The sequence below is a fragment of the Bidens hawaiensis genome, unplaced genomic scaffold, assembly GCF_021521415.1.
Source record: "Bidens hawaiensis isolate Kalapana, Puna unplaced genomic scaffold, B.hawaiensis_p1.1 tig00011171_1, whole genome shotgun sequence".
NCBI classification, from domain to species: domain Eukaryota; kingdom Viridiplantae; phylum Streptophyta; class Magnoliopsida; order Asterales; family Asteraceae; genus Bidens; species Bidens hawaiensis.
In genome coordinates, this window is record NW_027491865.1 from 450180 (window position 1) to 467410 (window position 17231).

At 36.7% G+C, this 17231-nt stretch overlaps 1 protein-coding gene across 1 annotated transcript in view; it reads left to right on the forward strand.

Annotated features, from left to right (window-relative positions):
• LOC143537320 (uncharacterized) overlaps positions 1-17231 on the forward strand; it is a 239718-nt gene that overhangs the window by 127222 nt on the left and 95265 nt on the right. The window lies entirely within an intron of this gene.

Genomic DNA, 17231 nt, shown 5'->3' on the forward strand with positions numbered 1-17231 from the left:
TGATTTTAACTTATGGGGAAGGCAAAATAAAAGAGTTTTGAAAAGTTAAGAATTTGTAACTTATTAACTTAATGGATTTGATTTACCTATTACATCCCTCTAAGGTGCTGTTTGTTTTTGCAGACATAAACTGTCTGTAAGCTGATTTCATCTGTTTTTATGTCTGCAGCTGAAGATGTGGTCTGAAGCTCTGTAAGCTGAAAAAATAAGACTATTTGTTTTTATAAGTTAACACTGTCTGCATAAACTGAAAATACAAACACATTAATTAATAAATTATTTATTAATTCATTAATATCACCAAGAAAGGGAAGTACAAGGAGTTCCAGAAGACGATGTAGAAGAAACTCCATTGTTACTATTCAAATCACCACCGCCACAAACGTCTTCGTCGTCGCCAGAAGACGTCTCCTCCGTCTCCAACCGTGACGGCGACGTGTCCGGCGTCTCAAACGGCGTATTTCCGGCGACCCTACTCTTTCTCCCGTTTTCCTCACCGTTGTACACCGGATTCGAAATGGATGGGTGGCATGGGCGATTAATCCCATCGGGACCGGAATGGCGGGGGCTCAATCGTTTATCGCGTTCAAGGGTTCCAACGGATCGATGACGGTGAAGACGTATAATATTAGCTCCTACTCGTCAATTGTTGAAGGGAAGATTGCGTTTGAAGTGCCGGAGGCTAGTGCTGAGTTTTCCGGTGGGGTGATGAGGATTTTTGCGACGATGAAGTTGCCGGAGGCGATGACGGAGGTGAATCATATCTGGCCGAAGTTTATGGGATGCTTATTGTTGTTTTTGGATGGTTGGAGAGGAGGCAGCAGGAGAGCAGGTTGGGTGAAGATGTGTGAAGCAATAATTTTTAGCTTCTTTTTTAAGATAAAAGAAGCTGATTTCAGATCTTATCTTAAAAAAAAAAACAAACAGTCTTCATGGGTGATGTCTGCGCGCCTGCAGACATCACCCCTCCTGCAGATGTTTTAATCAAAAACAAACACAACCTAACTCTCAAAACTCATCACACTTCTTTTAAAAAAGAGTGGTCATTTTAGTCATTTTGGTTTTCCCCAACACATAAGCTAACCCAAACATTTTTGTAAAAACTTCTTTTAAAATATTCATAAGTTTATAAGTACTTTTAACAAAAAAATCCTTTTTCACTTAAATAAGCAATCCCAAACATACCCAAATCTATCTCTTACCCTCAAAGATCTTTTCAGTACATTTGCTATAAGTGATATTTTACCGGGTATAGTTGATGGATTATTATTTGTTTATATGCATATTTTTATCTTTGTGAAAAAATAAATGAAACTATTGACATTTCATTTTGCTTAGCAGTATATGGGTGTTTTTATCTTTCAAAAAAAATAAAAATATAATTCTATTAACAAAAGCTCATCACAAATATACATGTAAAAATGACAAGAGAAATTGACCACAAATGAAACAATCATGTTAGACATGTCTAGTAATGATTATAAATTTATAATTATATCCTTGGCAAAGCTCCATCTGTAAACGTATCTACATATACATCTGCATGTTACATGAGGCTAGCTCGGGTATGTTGTGGTCGTTTGTTGTGCCCAAACTTGACTCAAATGAGCTTGAGCTCGAGTTGCTCGTTATAAGTTGAACTCACTGTAAGTTGTTTTTAGTTCTTAAGCATCTCTCATATATGTAAGAATCACTGTTAGATTAAGATATTTTGATAGTAGTTTAAAAAATCTAATCAAATAATTTAGAGTGAAAATAAGAACGAATATGCAAGTTTTGTAATGAAAACATCGTAACTAAGCCAAATGCTTTCCTTTTATACCGGTGGAACCCTTACAAAATGGTTAAGTTGAAATGACACAACTCTTTGTGTGTTTGTATGTATATTGGAACATTTTTGCACTTGATATGGGACGGTACGTGCATATGTTTTGTTGAAGGGGTAGGCTAGTCATTTCATTTTAGGTATATCTGAGCATACCTAGTACAAAATGTCCCGGCAGATCCAAATTAATGCATCTTCAAACAACCAACGTAAGGTACATTAGAAAAAAGACATGATGTTAACTCAAATACAATAATAATGTCTGCAACTTTTAAACAATGTTGACTTCACAAACATACACCATTTCTTTTTCATTTTTTATGATCTAATCCATCTATCATGTGAGTGGGACATTTACTTTTTGAAACAAACAGTAAACACATTTGATAGTTTATTCTTGTTTTCCATACAAAAAAGAGAGAACTAATCTTGGGACTTCAACTTTTTATAACATTTTCGTGGTTGGTCTATAAAATCGGCATCACTAAAATGTTGTAATATACTAATATGAACCGATTTAACTGAAAAAATCTAAACAAACTATGAACCGTAAGTCGTATATGAGATAAAGTTGAGAAATGAGGGTGCATTGCACTAGAAACTTATTCAAAGAGTTTGGTAGTTGGGGTTTCATTGTCATTCATTATTCAAGGTTTGAATTTCCTAAAAAAAACCGTCTTTGGTCCACTGGAATTTCATATGCACACATCATTAGTTTCCCTTTACCGTCATAAACATTTATTTATGCTATACATAAATTAAATCAATGGGCTGGTGGTGAAGTGATAAGGAATCGACTTGATATTTTATGTGACTCGGGTTCAATTTCTGTCTCCATCGTTTAGTTTCGACGGCACAGGATGATGATGAGACACTATGCAAGTAGATGCCGTTCACCAGTTGGATCTATTAACTGAATGAGTTTTATCTCACCGTACTGCCGTGCCTTTTAGCGAGTGTTCACGGACATTAGCCTTAGGTAAGAGGTTTTCCCTAGTTTGAAAGACGAGTGTATCCAATGTGATGAATTAGCCAACATCTCATTTAAAGAATTCATTGACCGCTAAAAAAACACAAATTGACATGATATTATACATACACGTTTATTGGTGTGTGCGCATGAGCGTATTTACATATATATATATATATAATTAAAAGGAAAAATAAACTAGTAAAGTTATATACCAACCTATACTCATCTTGACATGTCATCCTAAGAAATGAAGATGATAGACGCATGACACTATTAAAAATAAATAAAGAGAAAATGACTGCTTGCGTCTTTGTGGTTTCAAGGCGGAGACACAACGAGTCCTCAAAAGAAAATTTGAACTGGTTGAGTCCCCGTGGTTTCAAAAATAAACCATTTGAGTCTCTGTCAGATCTGAAATTACTAGTTTACCCTTTTTTATGATCCATATGAGTCCTTGTGGTTAAGTAATTGCTTAGTTTTAGTCCATCTTCAAAAATTACCTCCAAATTACATAATTAACCTCCAAACTATAATCAATCAAGCCATAATCAACCAAAAATAAACGAATCAAACTTTAAAAAAAAAAGTTTGGGTCGTTTGGTTCGTTTATTTTTGTTAAAAGATAAGTTTGGTTTGTTTATTTTTGTTAAAAAATAAGTTTGGTTCGTTTTTTTTGTTAGAAAGATAGTTTTATTCGTTTATTTTTTGTTGAAAAAACAAGTTTGGGTCGCTCATTTTTGTTAAAAAAGAAGTTTGATTCGTTTATTTTTGTTAAACGAAAGGAACTACTTGTTAAAAAAAATGATTCAGTTCGTTTAGTTTGCTTAAAAAGTTAGTTTGGCCCGTTTATTTTTATTAAAAAGTAGTTCGGTTCGTTAATTTTTGTTGAAAAGGTGGTTCAGTTTGTTTATTTTTGTAAAAAAAAATTGGTCAAGTTTATTTATTTTTGTTAAAAGGTGAAATAGACTCAATGTGACGAATTATGAAAGTTCGAGGACTCAGAGTGACAATGTATATATATGTATAAGTGAAATGTCGAATCTACCCTTGAAGCTAACATAGTTAAGTAACAGCAGGGACTCAAATAGTTTAGTTTTAAAACCACAGGGACTCAACCAGTTCAAATTTTATTTTGAGGACTTATAACCAGAGGGACGCAAATAGTAATTTTCTCATAAATAAATAAAAAGAGAAAACATGACGTGTCATTAAATTTTGTGAGGATAAGAATAGATATATAGATATATTTTCCTTTTTTTTATTTTTTCTGAAAATTAATAAGAATGTGTATCATATGATGATATTAATTAAATCAAAATTTAAAGGTTAAATCTATTATTATAGACTATCTAATAGTAATAATTATTATTAGTGTTCTTCAGACTTTATTCTACTTAGTTAAGCTTCAATACTAAATTTTTGACGACTGTTCTGAATGAGAAAGTTTGTCAAACAGTATGTTTTACAAAGTAGTATAATCGATTTTAAGGTCTTCACAAATAAAAATAATTTTGCAATGCCTAACCTAAAAAGGAAACCATTTAAGTCCTACTGTTACACACAACATGAAGGGTACATTATTCTTAATGAAAAAGCCAGTGTTGTGCCCAACGTAGTACTGTTGGTACATTATAAAGGTTAGAGATAGGACACTGAAATTCTGAATCAGACGAGAACCAAAAGCAACCCTTTTGCAGAACTACCTTCATTCTGTAACATAAAACCACCAATTTCACTTTGTAATTAACTAGATTTTCATGGACAATTGGTAAAACCTCAATGTTAAAACCCGGGTGTGAGTAAAACCCGAGCGTTACGTCGATGAGTTGACTCGGATTCAGTTAGTATCATTTACGTTCGTTACAATATAAACACCATTGGCAAAACCTTTGCGCCCAAAAAAATATATTCGTCAAATTAACATATAAATAAATAAATTATATAAAACGCAGTTTGTTTGATCAGTAAACCCAGGCGGTGCCGGTGGTCAAAACCCAAATATTGTCGGTCTAGCTTGGGCATTGAGCGATAAATGGACACTAATTTAGTCGGTTTCAGTATGTTTGTTACGGTACGAGAGCTAAGAAAAGGGAAAAATATAAAACTTGAGTGGACCAATGGGGTAGTGTCGGTCGGTCCTGACATTGAGACGTTGAGTCTGCGAATTCAGTCAATTTTCGTCATGTTCGTTATGATATCGAAATTAAAACAAACAAAATTGTTATTTAGTCAGTTTCCGTTGTGTTTGTTACGATATCAGAACGGACAAAACAAACAAATGTTATGGACAAGTAAGGGGCACGCTAAGTTGCCCAATGGCGGCTTAGCGGCATCATTTATATATATTAGATACTTAAGACACCATCAGACATTTAGGCTACGTGATGTGTTTTGGGTTAACAAGCAACGATTAGTTAAAGCGTCTAATCATGTCAGTGTTACATGTAATAAAGCTTTAACTAGTGTATTGTGATTTAACTAACTAGATAAAAACGCCTGTTGAACACCACCACAACGAGTAGCATTAGCATAGATTACATTTTGTGCATAACATAACAATCATGTACATTATAATTTTTCGACTTTGTAACCGGAATTTAAATTAAAAATAAAGCAACTACAGAAAGTAAGAAACAATAAAAACATGAAAAAGTAGTAAAACATTAAATATTAAATTTAACATTTTACCTATTTTGACCTTCTAGTCGCCGTGGTCGACGACGTCCACCGTACCAACGGCTCAACCACCGAGTCACGGTACTTAAACGGCAACACCTGATTCCGCCCTCGCTTCGACTTCACCACCGGCGACGTGTCTTCAAACTCAGCGTACCATTCCGCCTCCGCCGCCGCCGTCCAACATTGCTTCTTCCTTTTCGTTCCTCCTCCAATCGGTTTCAGTTTGTTATTATCCGCCTTTTCGGAGTCGGCGCCAAGTATTAATTGCGCCGCTTCAAATAGTAATCCTAAATAACCATCTTCGGAAGAATAATGAAAACCCCATAAGATATAATATATTATTGGTCAACTATATATAAAAATACACTAAAATAAATACAAGAAAACATAATTAAATGCAATCTTTTGAAACATAATTAAATACAGTCTTCTAATTACGGTAACAGTATAATAATATATTCCTGTAATACCTTCATCTTTTTTCGGTGTGTTTTCTTCTATTTCTGAGTTGTGATCTTCTACATGTGAGATCTCTGAGTGCTCCTGTACTTGAACTTTCTCCTCAACAGTTGATAATAATAATTCTGGTTCACCTTTACACACGGTGTTGAGGTCAAGAAGAAGTTGTTGTTGTTGTTGTGTGTTTTGGTGATGGTGAGTGACGTCAGGTTTGGGGTGAACGGAGATGATGTGGAGGATGTTGAAGAAGCACATTTGAGCTTTGGAGCAGCGGCTATGGGTGGAAAGCGGCGGAGATATGTGTTGTAGGTTATTATTATGATGCGGTGGAGCCATGGAAGCGACGTCGTAGGGTCACTTTAATAATAATAAATCGGATAAATTTATATTATTATTTATTATAGGAAGTGTGTGATTTGGAAGGAAGATCTGTGACGGCAAAAACCCATGAGAAGAAGAGAGAGAATGTGTTGTGTTTGGTTATACAAGAAACAAAGACACTTATGTTCTGTTGTTGTTGAGTTTTTATGCTGCTTTTTTTTACGAGTACTTTTTTTTATATTTTTTATTTATTTAATTAATGAACTTTGGGCTTTTTTGATCCATTTTTGACAAAATACAATTTTAATCAGATATGCTTTTTTATTTTTTGTATTTTAATCTCGACTAGTTATGTAAGCTCCATGAATATTAAATGTAACTGTCATATAGACGGATGAGAAGAAAAGCAATCATTTTCACTGACAACTTTATTATTAACAACTTTCATGATTTGTCATAGTTTGATAAAACAATTGTCTTACAGGCATGTATTTATAACAATTGTTATCACCATTTGATGGGGGATGGGATGCAATTTCTTTTAACACATCTCACCTAATCAAATGGTGTCACATCACCAACCCCAAATTCATCACATTTTGATGAAATTTTGTAGGAGTGATGGTGTGGTGTGGTGGCGTGTGATAGGAATATATATATATTTTTTTGCAACTTAAAAAAATAAAAAAATATTTTACTAGAACTTAAAAAATAAAAACAATAGTTTACTAGAACATAATTCAACTTAAAAATTAAAAATAAAAAATAAAAGTTACAATAAACGTCTACTCCTCGTCTGAATCCGGAAATTCCGAACCTAAATAACCTATAAGCTCAACTAGATCCCATCTCAACCGATGATGAATATCTTTATCCCGCAAGTCTAATTGGACATCATCGGGAACGGGAACTTGAGTCGGAGGATCCGGTACCCAATCTGGAGAAATTGCATTTCCATCTTCTTTTATTAACATATTGTGTAATATGATGCATGCATACACGTAGCTAGAGATCGTGGGTTTTTTCATTGCACGAACAGGTCAACTAAGTATGCACCATCTACCCTTTAAAACACCGAAAGCTCTCTCGACATCTTTTCTTGCCGATTCTTGCAACTTCTTGAACGCCTTTTCATTGGTCTCGACAGGAAACGAAAAGGCTTTCACAAAAACAGATCATTGCGGGTAGATACCATCTGTCACACCCCAACCTATGGCGGAACATGCCGGGGTGAGACATTGATTGTATCATAGCTCAGAAAACACCAAGTGAAATACACGTGTCAATATCTAAATTATTCATTCATATATCAAGTTCAAAAGCACAAACATCGTTTCAATTGAAATACCGTTACAATTAAATATTCAAAACATAAATTACTTAAAACAAAAAGAAAATGATCTTCATTCATCAAGCAACCTAAGGTCTCATCTAACTTCCAATACTCGATTCATCTAATAAAGCTACCTGCGCCATGTTTGAAAATATATATTGTGTCAACATAAAGTTGAGCAAGTAAACCATGGTTTTGAGTATATATAATATTAAAATGACAATTCCGTGCGATAATTGTAAATCACTACAACTAGTATAACAATAAATAAAAGTTGTCTTTTCACTCGAATCATTTTGATAACGAGCTAATTCGACGACGTATGATCATACTAATGAGGATGAGGATGAGGATGCCAACCAACATAAAATAAACACATAGTCACATTTTCACATATCAACTAATCGAGCAATTTTCAATTACGCATTTAGTGGAATCGTAGTGAAAACAATAATTTAATTGTGAACGCATAACGCCCCCAAAATTGTAAAGCGGTAAAAAGGGGGATGTGAATTTACTTACCTTTAATGAGTGGACTAAGTGTGGGTAGATAATAAGAAAAAGAACTAGGACGAAAGCGGTCAAACTCCTCGAGGTTCACCGACAAATATTCCTAGTTGTTAACGATAAGGAAAGTTAAATATAGTCATAACAAAATATTAAGGATTTATGACGGGTTTTGAGAGTCGATGCGGTTGTGTGTAACATTAAAATATCTTCGTTAATTATAAGGGTTATTATTATATTTATTAAAGTTATTATTATTATTATTAATTTTATTATTATTATTATTATTATTATTATTATTATTATTTATGTTTGCTTCCTTCATATATAAAAAAAATGGATATTTATAAAGTGAAATAAAAGTTGGAAAGCTAAGACGGAAATGAATCATTAAAACGAACACGATTTGGATTATTAAACGAGTTATCATATTCATTCATACGTATATATAAAAGATTTTATGGAGAAAACGACAAGTCTAAAGGTTCGGTTTATCAAATTTACGTTTATTAAATGCTATAACCATATATTAATATAAAAGAAAATTATTAAATTGTGTAACAAAAAAAATAATAACAAAACCGCGTCTAGGGGGCTCAAACCCGCGCCAGGACCGGTTCCAGTGACTTAAAAATATACATCTTTTCGGCATCAAATAATCTCTAAAAACTGTAATTTCTGTCAAATAACATAACATAAAAGACTACTTATCATAATAAAACATAATTTCAGGTGAAATCAAGCCCCAAACGAAGAAACAAGCAAAAAGACGAAGAAAAAACAGAAGAAAATACAAGAAAACAAAGAAACACGCCCCCGTGACTCAAGAAACACGCCCCCATGCTTCTAACACAAGAAAAGACAAAATCTGGAAGCAAAAGCACGGGGCCGTGCCCATCATGCACGAGGCCGTGGACGAGAATACAGAAAAGACAAAGAAGAATTGAGCACATGTCGCTAAAAAGCACGAGGCCGTGCCTACCAACCACGGGGCCGTTGCCACCTCACAAAAAAGACAAAATAAATCTGGCACATGTCAAAAAATGCACGGGGGCGTGCTCATCAAGCACGGGGCCGTGCCTCACTATCCAGATTGCCTATAAATAGTGGCTCATGTTGCACTCATTTGGTGTGCCTTGAAAAGATTTTTCTATCCGATTCTCTCTTATAAAAACACACACTAACACTCACTTTGGAGATTTAGTGAAGAGTTTGAAGGCTTGGAGATCATCACCATCAATCATCATCATCAACAATCATTATCATCATTAAGAAGAAGGATTCATCTACATTTGGTTAGATTTTTCCAAGTTTAATCATGTACTTGTTACTATCAATCATCTTAATGTTTATCATCATACTCATTATGAGCTAAACTCCTTTTACCATCTAAAATCTATGAAGAAGCTTTATTTTACTTGATAATTAATCAAGACATGTAATGTAGTCTAGTAAAGTACATGGTTATATTACAATTATCTTTTGATGAGAAATGTTTCACCATCTTAAATCACTAATTCAAAGTTGGTGGTTGCCAATTCCATTGGCAATCGTTCATGATCGATTCATGTTCTTGAAAGATAGAAATACTTTGATACATTATCGAAACATGGATCCTTATATTGTACTTAGAAATGATGAGATATAAGTTATGATGTATTTTTCTAAACCTTGGTAATCCGAAAATGGCTTTGCTTAGGATATCAAATTAGTTGAAGAAATCATATGTTAACGGAATGTGTAATTATAACCTACATAAATCAACCAAGGGGAGGTTGTGTGATGAACTACAATCACCCAAAGTTGTTAGAATTGGTATTTGAGAAATCAAAGTCAATCCTAATCTTTATACTTTACGAAACTACTTGCCAACTTAAATTGACATCATTGAGATGGTATGGCATTAGGAAATGGTGGACTTTAAAATGCGCATGCTATCTCCTTAGTGCCAAAGATGCTCACTTAAGGTTTAAGGAGCCATCTATCATATATTGCTATGTCAAGTTTATCACATGTCCAAATATTAATTATTAATGTTAAAATGGAGTGGATTCTTGATCTTAGATGGTAACCTTCGCATAATTGAAAAACTCGTTTAGAATCTCTTATCTTGGTCACCTATATATTATATATAAGTATTTATATTTTATAAGAAGTTTGAAGAAAATTAACTCCAAAATGATTAAAACCTCCGATTAAAGTAAAGCAATGATTTATTATTAGAAACATTTGTGTCCACGAATCGATACTTGGTTCTTACCAATACTATTCTACATATACGATAGGTACACTTGCCTATTTTATGTGTGTTTAGTCTTTGTAGAAATCACTTTTATAAATTTAAAACACGATCTTGTGCAAAAGCAAATCATCCCATCCTTTCTTATTTAATCACACGTGCAGCACCACATTAAGTTTTTGGCGCCGTTGCCGGGGACACGGTACGTTTCTAAGAACAATCCGAGTTTCAATTTAATCATTGTCAATAATCGTACAAATTTTTAACTTATATTTTATTTTATCTTTAACTTTTATTTTTTTAAAATATATAATTTTACGGCTAGCCTACTTTTTACCTTTATTCACCTTACCTTACTTTAGCTTAATTAACTTAAACCTTAGATAGTTTAGAACAGCTTAGCCTAACTTATAGTTTAACTTAGACTAAATTTTAATTTAGTGTTTAATTTTGATTTAATCCCATGTATGTCCTCTACTTTTGAGCATGCGCTTGTTTCTCCAATTTCTGAACCGGAACGACTCTTTCGTCGACGAACTCGTAAACGGACTACAGAAACCGCAGAAGCAATCAAAGACGAATCAGTAGACGCCATCACATCAGGAGAAAATCAAACCGAAGAAATGATGGCGGCTCAGAACAATGAGCCGAACATGAGTCAGTATGCCAAGCCAACTCTCGAGGGCTATGGCAATGGAGTGGCTCCACCAGAAATTACAGAAAAATTCGAAATCAAATCTAGCACCATTCATATGGTGGAAAATTCAGTTCAATTTCATGGTCTCCTCGACGAAGACCCTCTTTCTCACATATCTCGATTTCCACGAATCTGCGGAACCTTTAAAATCCAAAACTGTTCAGAAGATCAAATCAAACTCAAACTCTTTCCTTTCTCTCTGAGGGGCCAAGCCCTAGAATGGATAGAATCTCTTTCTTCTGGTTCCATCACTGTTAGACCATGAATTTTATACTGAGGATCCTTTATCCTTAACTGTCTTATGGATAGGTTATCCTTGAAATATGTATCAGGATATAAAGGATCGACGATCCTCGGTATTACTTGTTTACTAATGATTGCGTTTAGTATGGTGATGTGTTAGACAGGTGTGGCAACTTTAAGACGTATCTGTATCAACTATCCTCATAGAGCAACCTCTAGCTGGAGCATGGATCCAGGATCCTACTTCAATATAGCTATTAATGGATGAACTAACGTGAAGATGAACGCATTAATATCAACAACGGCTATAAGACTTGGTCTACCGCTTATATCACTACTGGATGGCTATTGGCACGTGGTCAAAGATCGTGGAGCGGATAGGTGGAAGACTTCTGGATAATTAGGAAATATTGTTATTATTGTTATCTTATTTAAACGAGCTATGATCGAGTAGGAAAACACATGTACTATCACACACACTCTAGAGCAGAAACTAGCATTCTCTCTACACACTAGCATACTTTGTAATCTCGGTCATTTACTCCGCAACACTTGTAATCACTTTTTAGTTATCAATACAATCGACGGTGATAGTTTTCACCGTCCGGGGGTTTTTTATGCCGGAGATCACGATAATCATATACTCGTCGACCAAAGGTTACCTTGTTGATCATTGACTAAAGTAATCCGACCAAAGATTATCTTATTAATCCTTGACCGGAGTTATTTTACCAAAGATTACCTTGATAAGTTTTGACCGAAGTAAGACTATCTTGGTTAAGGGATTTTTCCCTCGTGATCAAACCTTTGTGTTCACCAATATTACAATTACGCATTTGTCATTATCGAGTTAGCACCTTACCTCACATAACAGATTTGGATACTTGATCATTTTTGTCCAAAACAATTTGGCGCCTATCGTGGGGTGATTGGTGCTATAATCCATATTATTCCTATCATTCTCAACTTTTTCATACCCATATCACTATCAATGGCCTCTCAATCAACCTCTGTTTCATCAACCATGCCGGCTACGGTTCCTCTCTCTTCAAGGACTTTGCCACCGATGCCTCCGCCAGTCACGGGAACGCAACGGCCTGCTGCTGCTGGAAGCAAGACACAGCTGCCAGTCTTCCAGAGCTCGAAAACCGCTGCTACTGCGCCGGTGGTTAATACTAACAGTGATGTTTCATCTATGTTTTCGCAGGTTAAAGCATATACGGAGCAACAGAACTAGACCAACCAGAGGATCCTCCGTGAGATAGAAGATCTCAAGAAGAACAAGAGGCCAGCAGAGGATCTCACCCCCTGATGCCAATGATGCTGGATTTCACCACTCCAGAATCCATGGCTCAGTTCTCACAAGGATCATCTATCCTTCAACAGGGGTCCATGGGTCAACATACTCAAGGATCCTCGCTATTTCAGCCAGGATCATCTATCCTTCAACAGGGGTCCATGGGTCAACAGACTCAAGGATCCTCGCTATTTCAGCCAGGATCATCTATCCTTCAACAGGGGTACATGGGTCAACAGACTCAAGGATCCTCGCTATTTCAGCCAGGATAATCTATCCTTCAACAGGGGTCCATGGGTCAGCATAATCAAGGATCCTCATATTATCGGCAAGGATCAGTCATCCTTCCACAAGGATCCTATGGTACCCAACATCAAGGATCCTTCATCCCGAATCAAGGATCCTTCTTTTCGAATCAAGGATCCTCAGGCGTCCAACATCAACGGTCCTCCGAAGTCCATGAAGGAAACATAATCCCCATGCAGACTATAGCCTCTGGAGGACCAACTCTTATCGCAGACTCCTCCTATCCCATCTACTCATCCGAGATGCCAACCTTCACTCAGCAAAGAGGTAACTTGTACGATCCTTTATCCTTAGATGCTAACCGTGGTTCCATGCAGGATGCAGGTATCAACCAAGCTATGGCCAAGGAGCTGTAGAAGCTCAAGGATATGATATCCAGTGTTCCCGGGGTCATAAGACCAATCCCCGAGATACCTGAGGGAAGCCACAAAGTATCCAGATTTGCTCTGCCTATCTGTGATGCTGAAATCCCGAAGCGGTTCCAGACTCCAAATATGAAGACTTACGACGGGACCACTGATCCTGAAGAACATGTTGCACAGTATAGGGAAAGGATGGAGATCAATCCTATTCCGGAGAGACTCAAAGAAGCTTGCCTATGCAAGGGCTTTGGATCCACATTAACGGGAGCCGCTCTAAAATGGCTGCTAAGTCTTCCTCCTTTTTCAATTACTTCTTTCTCTCACTTAGTTAACTTATTTAACACTCAATTTTCCTGTAGTCGGAAATTTGAGAGGTTAACCAGTGATTTATACCGTGTTATCCAACCTAGTGATGAATCCCTTAGGGATTTCGTCGCCAGATTCGGCAAGGAAGCTCTAAAAATCCCAAATCTTGACATGATTACTGCTGTTGAAGCATTCAAGATGAGAATTCAAAAGAGCTCCCCCTTTTATGATGATTTAGTGATGACTCCATGCAGGACATTAGACGAAGTCAGAAACAGGGCATTAAGATACATCCGGTTGGAAGAAGACAAAAGGATCCAGGATCGTCTTGGGGGGCAAGCAAAACAACCAACCCCCGAGAAAAATAAAGGATCCTGGAATAGGAACAACAATTCAAAGCCGTATACCAAGTTCAATAATCAGAACGTGCGGGCAGTTGAAGAAGGAGATGACGACGAAGACTATCCTTGCATCTCCGATTATTGTTTCTCTGTGGATACTCATGGCTTGATCTGTGCCATGAAGGATCTTGCAGAAAAAGCAAGGTGGCCCCGAAAAAATGAGAAGGTTGTCGGCTTCAAGGACAAGTCTACGTGGTGCGCTTTCCACGAAGATTTTGGCCATGCAACGGACGAATGCATCGGCTTAAGAAGGGAAATTGGTTACCTCATGAGCAAGGGTCACTTTAAAGAACTATTGGGAAGGAAGAAATCCAAGATCCAAGATCCTGAAGACCTTCCACAAAAAGCAACACCGCCACCGCCAGATGCTCATGTGATCAACTTTGTCTCCAAAAACTACGAATTATTTCAAGATTCTAGTGCCATAAGAGAAGACCCCGTAGTAGAATTCGAACTGGACGACGAGAGAAAACCGCTCATCCCCACTACTCGAGTGACTGATCAGAGAATCTTCTTCAATTCAAGGATCCAGGATCCTCACCAGGACAAGCTGGATGTGTGAACGGTCAATTTCATTTCAGGTGGTTCAGACATATGTGGAACTTCTTTCTCTGCAGCAAAAAGACTCGCTAAAGAGATAAAGATGGATAACGGAGATCAACCAATAGTGTCAACCATCCTAACAACAGACAAGAGAATCTTCTTCGATGAGGAAGACAAAATGAACATACAGGATCCTCATCACGACGGTTTGATTATTACTTTATTTATCTCTAACCATTATGTACGCAGGATCCTAATAGACGGCGGCAGCTCGGTCAATATTATCCAACATGATGTCCTTAAGAAGATGAACATCCCGGATTCAGAAATCATTCCTAGAACTTCTGTGCTGGTTGGTTTCAGTGGCGAAACCAAGAAGACACTGGGGGACATCAACCTCCCAATTTATATCGAAGGGTTAAATTCATACCAAAAATTTTGTGTTATAGATAACCTTTCCTGTTGAAATGTTATTTTAGGTAGGCCATGGCTCCATGGAATGAAGGCTGTAGCCTCAACTTATCACCAGTGCATCAAACTACCTACTCCTTGGGAGTTGTAAAGATAGTAGGTGACCAAGCGGAGGCCAAGAACTATTATTCATCATCAATGAAGCCAACAGCCAAGCCAACCATAGCATAGCAATTACAACAACATCCTAGGGACGTGCTGGAAGCTCGGGAGAAAGACCTTAAAGAAGTATCATTGGACCCCGAAGATCCAGAAATAAAGGTGTTCTTAGGATCCAGTATCCCCAGTAAGATTGAGGAGGATATAATATCCTTCTTAAGGCAAAGAAGATCTAATTTTGCCTTCAAGCACTCGGACATGACAAGTATTTCAAAAGAGGTAATCACTCATAAACTCGGCCTTGATTTATCTGTTAAACCCGTCCATCAGAAGCGAAGGAAATTCGTTGCTGAGAGGAACAAGATCATACAAGAAGAAGTTGAAAAACTTCTTAAGGCCGGTATGATCAGAGAGGTTAAGTATCCTCGATGGTTAGCTAATGTGGTTGTAGTTTCAAAAAAGAATGGAAAGTGGAGTGTATGCGTTGATTTTACAGATTTAAACAAAGCATGTCCCAAGGACCCTTTCCCATTACCACATATAGACTCCATGGTGGATGCAACGACAGGACTTGAAATTCTTACCTTTATGAAATGCTTACTATGTAAGTAAAAGTCTTCTAGATGCGGAAGCCATGTATTCTCATTTAGAAAAGTTAATTCTTACACTTATTATGGCTTCTACTAAATTAAGACATTATTTTGAAACTCATCCTATTATTTTGAGAACTAATTATCCTGTGAAGAATGTTCTTAGAAAACCAGAGTTATCAGTGTTTTGGACAAAAATCAGCTAAGGATCAAGTATCCAAATCTGTTATGTGAGGTAAGGTGCTAATGCGATAATGACAAGTGTATGAGCGTAATACCAGTGAACACAATGGTTTGATCACGAGGGAAAAAGCCCTTAATCGCGATAGTCTTACTTCGGTCAAAACTTATCGAGGTAATCGTTGGTAAAATAACTCCGGTCAAGGATTAACAAGATAATCTTTGGTCGGATTACTTTAGTCAATGATCAACAAGGTAACCTTTGGTCGGTGAGTATATGATTATCGTGGTCTCCGGCACAAAAAACCCCCGGACGGTGAAAACTATCACCGTCGAGTTTATTGATTAACAAAAAGGGATTACAAGTGTTTGTGGAGTTTATGATCGAGATTACAACGAAAGCTAGGGAATAGAGAGAGTGTTTAGTTCTGCTCTAGTGTGTGTTTAAGTACATGTGTGTTTCTAGCTCGATCATACTCAAATATATAAGGAAAAAGTAATTAACAAACTTAACAACTTTGCCCTATAAATCCGCTAGTCTTGCATTCTTCACCAACGTGCTCTTTGACCACGTGCTAATAGTCACTCACTAGCGAACAAAGCGGTAGACCAAGTCTAGATACCGTTGTTATTATTTAAATGTCAATCTTCTAGAGAGTTCGTCCAGAATCAGCTATGTTGAATTAGGATCCTGGATCCATGCTCCAGCTAAAGGTTGTCTTGTGAGGATAATTGATGCAAGTTCGTCTTACAGTTGATATACCTGTCTAACACATCACCATACTAAACGCAATCATTAGTAAACAAACAATACCGAGGATCGTCGATCCTTTATATCCTGATGTATATTTCAAGGATAAACTATCCATAAGACAGTCAAGGATAAAGGATCCTCAGTATAAAAATGGTGGCCTAACAATTGCCCCAAAATGGTGGGTGACAGTGGAGCACAGCTGTCATTTTGAAATTTGAAATCCTGCAAAATAGTAGATGATTAGACCTGCGCCGGGCGGTTGATATCCACAAACGATAATTTGAAATCCTTTTCCCAGTTTTACACAAAGGTTCTTCAATTGGGCGGGAATTTTTATATCCAGGCCACGCCAATGTTGTGGAGAGTCCTTCATACCATAGAAAGGATTATCGTAGAGGAAGGAGTCGAGTTCGGCTTAGCAGAATTAGCGTATCAATACAATCTTGTTACCCACGGTTCCCAACGCTTTGTCTTTAAATCTAAACCTCACCAAGAAAATCCCATTTCCAAAGTCACCCTTAATAGTACCATTTGGAAAAATCAATTTTTCTTCGTAAGACGAGATTCTATTCAGGGTGGAACTAATCTTCCCAAAAAGTGGATACCAAAGGGTAGGATCCAGGATCCTTAGGTTACCAAGGCAGGA